The following is a 7,233-nucleotide window of genomic DNA, read 5'->3' as shown; positions in this document are numbered from 1 at the left end:
TCCATGTGCGCTCACACACACACACGCAAAAATGTGTGCAGAAAAACACACACAGGCATTAACACATGCACTCATTAGCCCATGAGCATGCAAGCCCCCTCACTTTCTCCCTCACTCACTCACACACACACACACACACACATCCTCCGTCCAAGGGCATTCTGTAAATGTAGGGGCAGCTTGTAGCGCCGTAGCCGGCTGCTTAACTGCACAGGAGCCCAGGCGCTGCCCGGCCAGCCTCAGAGGGCTCATAAAGCTACCCTCCTCCTCCCAAGGCCTGGCTAATGCCTTCCCTTGTTCTAGCCGTGCCTTACAATGGTTTGTAAAACAATACTGTAAAACACGGTTGCCGAGCGTTGCATCACGCTGCTTTCATCGCTAAACTCACAGCGACCAATGGRGGCCCTTAAATAATGCATACAGGAAGTCAGAAGATTCGCTTTCCGTGGCATGAGGAGAGCTTAGCGCCGCTCTTGTCTGTCTTGTTGGGCCTGGCGCCGCAGTCATGTCGCGCTAAGTCAGAAATGAGCAGAAACAGAGAGTGAAAGTCAACGCATTGATGCAAAATTATGCACTTTGAACTTTTTCTCTCTTTTCCCCATGTTAAAAACACAAATACGTTATTAGGTTGTTGGGTTTTTTTTTTTTTTCAGATTTGATGTGAACAAAAGTGTAGCACATGGTAATTGTGAAGATGAAGGAAACCGATACACGGCTTCAGAACTCTCTTTTGCAAGTAGAAATCTAAAAAGTGAATTTGTATTGAGACTCCTTGACTCTGATACAGAACAATCTGCTGACTTCGGAAACAAACACCTAAATCTCCTGGTGCCGTTGTTATATGAAGACATCAGCTGAAAAAAACTTTAATCTATCCTTTGTAAAATAAGGAGAGCTTAGCACAACTGCATACCTACTGAAACACGGCCAGCGGTCTCCAACCTGTGGCTCCAGAGCTGCATGTGGCTCCTTGGCCCCTTTACAGTTTCTCCTGGTAGTTMTGACAGAAGAATGACAGAGAAACAAGAGGACTGATGATTTCAGCAGTTCTATTACTTATATTTGTTTAATTTCTCAAGATAATTTTTAAAAGATTTTCACACTCTGATACAAATGCTTTTCTTACTCTTTCTTTGTTTAATAGGCTGCAAATTAGATTTGAAAGGACTCAGTTGGCCACAATATATTGAGGAAATGTATTTTTTTGGTCCCTGTAAAAGTTTGACGCCTTGTTTCGAGCTAAATCCTAAAAATTAATTAAAAATGAACAGTTTTTTTTAATTCATGATAAAATAAATAAGCTCTATACAGATACATTTTATTAAACAGGAGCCAGGGTAAAACGTGCGCTGTTGGATTACAGTAATGCTGACCCCTGACCTACACTGACCGGCAGAAACAAGAGGAACGTGTAAACTCTGGAGGAGCTGCAGGAACCAACAGCTCAGGCGGGAGAATTTGTTGATAGGACCGCTATTAAGCAGGCACTCCAAAAAAAAAACTAAAAACATATGGCCTTTAAGAAATGCTCTCAAAAAGAAAGCTCTTTTTGAGAAACAAGAATTCTAATTTGTAGTTGTAGCCGTTTAGGGACCTGCTCTGAGTAAATGACACCAAAATGGACCTTGTTAGCCTTTTTCACGCTACGCTTAGAGGAAAACTAACACTGCACAACCGCCTGGACACACCGTCTCCACACTGAAATATTCTCGAGGTATGGGGGATGCTTTCTTACAGCAGTGACAGGAAAGCTTGTCACAGTTGATAGGAAGATGGATGGAGCTAAATGCGGGCCGGTCCTGGATGAAAACCTATTAGAGGTTACAAATGACTTGAGACTTGAGGTGGAGTTTCTTCAACCAGCTGGAAAATGGCCCTTAACAAACGTCCAGCGCTGCGACAGGAATGGCTTAGATCAAAGCATATTTCTGTGAGGAACGGCACAGTCAAAGTCCAGGCCTTCGTCAATTGAGAATCTGCAGCAGCAGGAGTGGAAGATTAATGCTCAGAGCTATTTTTGCGAAGAAGAATTTCCGTCTCTAGCTGCTCGAGACTGGTTGAGGGATATCCCATAAGGCCTTGCAGCTRCAATCACAATGAACGGTGATTCTATAATGGTAACTCGGAGGCCTAAATGCAATTGCATGTCACACTTTTCAGATTTATATCTGCAGAAAGAAAGTGATCAAATAGCATTTTCCTACCTCCTCATACACTACTTTATGCTGGTCTATCACATAAAATCCCAATAAAATGCATGTGAGATTTTGTAGTTGTCGACAAAACGTGTAAAACAGTTAGTGGGAGCTCTTTTTTTGCAAAGAACTATAACATGGACCTTCAGAAAAACAGAAAAAAGAAAATATTAGTCCGCTCGGTGCCGACATAACTCTGAGGAATTGTCTCAACGCTCGGCTGTAACCTTGGTGGAAACTGTAAAGGAATTTGTTAACAAGCTCTTAAATTATGTTCAAAGTGCGAAATCCAAGCGGCGAGCATCGCTTTTGTGTTCCTATTCGACCACTGCGGCTCACAGCAAAAGATAAAATGAATCCTCAAACAACTGTTCCAGCAACCTCGTTAAGGCATTATTTACCTTCATCGTTAGCCAAGGAAGAGGACACTAAAAATCTGTCGGCAGCCTGAATCGCCTGCTCGAGTGTCTGAGCACTGTTTAATTGTGCCATTTATCAGCCAAAAAAGCCTACACGCTCATAAATAAACACAATGCCCACTGCGCAGGAATTATAAAACTGTCACGGCGAAGCCCACAAGTGAGGCCGGTGCTGATGCATATTAAGTGATTTAGTCAGTGAAGGAGTGGAGCAAAAAAAAAAAATAAAAAAAAAATATATATATATATATGATGGTTAATTTAAGAGTCATTAAAATTGTATGAATGTGCATTGCACTTGCTTAGAGTGGGATTTTCTCTGATCGGTAACGAAGACGAGGGGGGAAAGAGCAATGCAGGCTGCCACACATTGTGGTCTATAAACTCACTGATTGATCAGGAGAGAGGCGAGCCAACCCAGAGAGAGGAAGAGAGAGAGGGAGAGCGAGAGAGAGGCCCAATCAATGTCTCTGAATCTGAAGAGATGCAGGTGAGAGCTCTTGTTTTGTGTGTGGGCAAGTGTGCATTTTTTTTTTTTTTTTTTTGCTTCCTTCAGTCTGTTTATGTTTACAGCCTTGTGTGTGTTTCATGCATATTGCTGTGGTGTGTGTGTGTGTGTGTGTTTGCGAGAGACTGCGTGCTTCCCTCATTTGAGGAAAGACAATGTTCTACATTCCACAGGGGAACAGAGTCATTACCGAAGCAGGAACTCAAGCCTGGAGGCCACGGCTCTGCGTGTAGTGTGAATAGATCGGGCTGGTTTCTCGCTGAGACGTGCTGCGGAACACTCGCTCCGCCATTACCAGTGCCCCCGCAGTTCAAACACCACCTCCACCCTCGTTTCAGCTGGGAAACATGGAGAGATGGGGGGGAAGTTTCACAAACAACTGTCTCCCCGTGACACCGAATCACTTCGCATGAAATCCACAACCACTTAAAGGAAATTACGTCAGATGTAAAAACCGGCGTGTTGCATCTTCAGTTTTGGGTTGAGAATGCAGATTGAGTCGGTGCGAGTCCAAAAGCAGAGGTGCTTGGGTTGACCTCAGAGGAGTGTGTTGTAGCTCTGAAGCTCTCTGCTGCCCTCTGTTGGTGGCACTACTCTTCACCGTGCAGGTATGGACATATGGCAGCTATATCGCCAAATAACAGGTGTGCAAATTATTCTTTCCTCTTGTTCTCCCCCCTTTTGTCAGATTTCCTTCTGGAACAGAGCAGACTGGGTTAATTTCCCCTGTTGCTGTCACACACAGGTCGTTAGCACGGCCCGCAGGAAACTATTGTTCCACCATAATAGACCGCAATCAGAGGTGAGCTCTGATAACGCCGGCTGTCACCTGATGCACCGTCTGTTTGCTTCTCTCATTCTGTGCTGTTGCTGCTGCTGTCGCTTTTTTCCCCCTTCTTTCAGCACAGTACCTTACAAAAGTATTCATTTCCTTTGACTGTTTTCATTTTGTAACATTAAAGCCACAAAGCGAGATGTATTTTACAGAGAAATTTGGTGACAGACCTCCCAAAAGAAGTAGCCCCGTAATTTAGAAGTGGAAGGAAAAGGATAAATGGATGTCTTTTTTTTTTCTTTTTTTTTGGTACAAAAAAATAATCGGAAATTTGTGGTGTGTGTTTGGATTCAAACCTTCACAAGTACTTGACTTGAGTACTAGCAGTCAGTCTTTTGGAATACGTCTCTATCAACTTTGCGTAACTATAGATGGAGTGTTTTGCCCATTCTTTGTGAAACAGCTTAAGCTCAGTCATTTTTGGTGGGAAGCATGCTAAAACATCCATTTTCAAGTCTTGCCACAGATTTCTCAATTGGACGTAGTTCTGAGCGTTGACTGGKCCGTTCTAAAACAAAAGTATGTCTCCATCTTTACCCTCCTGTTGTAGTTATTGCTGTATTTTAGGGTTAATTAAAGTCTTTTGCAGCATCTTGCAGGGTTTCTTCCAGGGTTTTATTGTGTTTAGAATCCTCCATATTCCCATCAACTTTGATCAGTTGTTTTGCCAAAGAAAACCGCAAACACCATGGCTGTCTGTTTTTCAATGACACTGCCGTTTGCCAGTCTTCCAAAAACTTGAAAATTGTAGAGTCCTACTAGCTGTCAACAAATCGCCCCCCCTTAGCTGTGGATCTCTGGAGCTCCTCCAGAGTTACCATGGGTCTGGTTGTTGCTTCATCGATTGGTGCTTTCCTTGGTGGATAACCATGTCTTGGGTGGGCGCCATATTTTTTCAATTTTTTTCCATGATGAACTGAACAGTGCTCTATAAGAACTTAAAGGGTGGGATATTGTTTTATGACCTTATGCTGTTGTAAGCTCATCAACAACTTTTTATCTGATCCGTTGTCTGTTTGTCACTATGGTTCTCTAACAAACTTCAGAGGCCTTTAGAGAAAAGGTGGATTAATGCTCAGTGTCAAATTAAACTTAGGAGGACTCAAGTACAAAACTGGTAACTTCTATAAACAACTGGTTCTTTTCAGCAAATGGACACCACACTTTTTATGTTTTTATTTGAACAAAAAGAAAAGAAACATAATCGTTTTCCTTATAACATTTGTCCTTCCGCTTCACACTTACGTGCTACACTGTGAATGTAATGTGAAGAAAATATGGAAAACTTCAAGGGTCATGCTGTCACAGTTTAGCTGATGTCTTTCTTTGTTTCTTCCATTCTCTTTTTATATATATTAAACACATTTGTACTGTTTATACTTTTTTCATTTATACTCTTAGCCAGTAAATTAGGTGTGACGTATCTGGGTTGCGATCACCGTCATGCAGTTGTTAATGTTTCTGTGCAGSACTTGGTCTTAAATGCTTATGAAATACAGACACAACCAACAATCCTCTCTTGCCTATTTGTGGTTGTTGTTGTTGTTTTATAGCGATGAGGACTGTAGTTTTTTTTTTTTTTCCTTTTCTCCATATAAACTTCAAACTTATCTCATTGCGTTTGCTTTTAAAAAAAAAAAACAAACAAAAAAAAGCACTTTTTTCTCAGTGTCCAAAATGGCTTTTCTAGAAATCCTGTATTGGCCACAACGGGGTTTCCAGGACCTGCGGTAATTACTCTTGTTAAAGACCTTTTCAGTGCAAAACCACAATACAGCGCCGTAATGTTGATTTTGATTGACAGCATAGGTGATGTGTAAAAAAAAAGAAAAAAATGAATATTTACAGTATCAGTATTAGTCATGGTGAAAATTCCAGTCACATCAACATACATACGCTAAAACCGCCCTTGATCTATAAACAGACTGCGAATGAGGGGCCTTGATTGGCTGAGGGAATGACTGACAGCTGAACGAGTGGAACCTTTGAATGTGAAACTCAAAGGAAAGATGGGAAGCGTGTTTGTGCTGGTCCCATGGGAGGAAAAGCCTAGGTTTTACACACACCGCACACACACACACACACACGCACACGCATGCATACTCAACACACACGTAGTGATCTTGCTCTACTTTGGGCTGTGCTCCACATGAAAGCAGCAATGCTTCCTGCTGTTCGAGATGAGCCGCATGTTGCACTGCAAAGGAACACACAGGTCTGCATGTGCATGTAGATGGACAGGTCAGTACCGAGACCCGGAGAGACCGCGTCCATCCTCGACCGTTTTTTTTTTTTTTTTTTTGCTATCTTTTTGAGAATATTTCTATTTTACTTTTACTCCTCTTTCTTCCTCTTCTTTTTTTTTTGTTTCCAGAGACCAAACAATTTGGATTCATTCACATTTTCTAATAAAACTCAGGTGACTCAATGCACTTTAAGCTAGTTGGCAGACACTGCTTTGAAATCGTTGACGCTTACTTTAGGCATCATTTGTCACCTCTATAAAAACATAGATTGTTTAGGTTTCTTCACCGTAAAGAAATATTTAATCAGGATAAGATTAATGGTTTGAAAAACCTTCCCTGCTCGCATGTCTCTTGTGACGTCACGCAAGGCAGAAGGCGACTGATCTGAATTAATTGGAATCTATCCATTTATCTTAATTTTTTTCCTTTTTAATTGCACGTTTTCAGTCAAAATCCTCTTACGCTAATGTGAACTTGTGTGTTGCGTACAACATTTCTTAATACCAGCTGAGTATTTTAACCAGTATTGTCATTAGCCAACATACACACAAAATTGTACATTGAAAAACTTTTTATTTTCTTAATCTTTCAAAAAGAGCCAAATCCCCAGCTGCACTTTTTCTTCCTGTCATTGCACATTTTTTGTAAAAAAAAAAAAGTGCACCACTATATAGCACTATTAAAACAACCCCCCTCACCCCCCGTTTTAAATCATTCAAACAGAAATGTTTTATATGCAAATCAGAATAAATGCAACAAAACTCAAAGTTTAATTAAACCAATACTTCTTCGTGTCAGCATGTTACTGAGTCATCACTCTGTCAAAATAATATTTATTATGGAAAGCGAACGTATGGCCGTGTTCTGCAAATGAGACTCTACAAAATGTGGAAGCACTGTGCCCTTGCCTATCCCCCTGCTGAAAGTAAGTCTTAGCCAATTAACAACGCCTTCCGCGAGGTCTGCGCGCTCGCACGCAGACACACACGTGCGCGCACGYGTACGAACCTGAAACCTCGCAGCTCCTGGG

Source organism: Poecilia reticulata, linkage group LG10 (genome assembly GCF_000633615.1).
Source record: "Poecilia reticulata strain Guanapo linkage group LG10, Guppy_female_1.0+MT, whole genome shotgun sequence".
In the NCBI taxonomy this organism is placed as follows: Eukaryota; Metazoa; Chordata; class Actinopteri; order Cyprinodontiformes; family Poeciliidae; genus Poecilia; species Poecilia reticulata.
Note: the sequence above shows the minus strand (reverse complement) of the source record.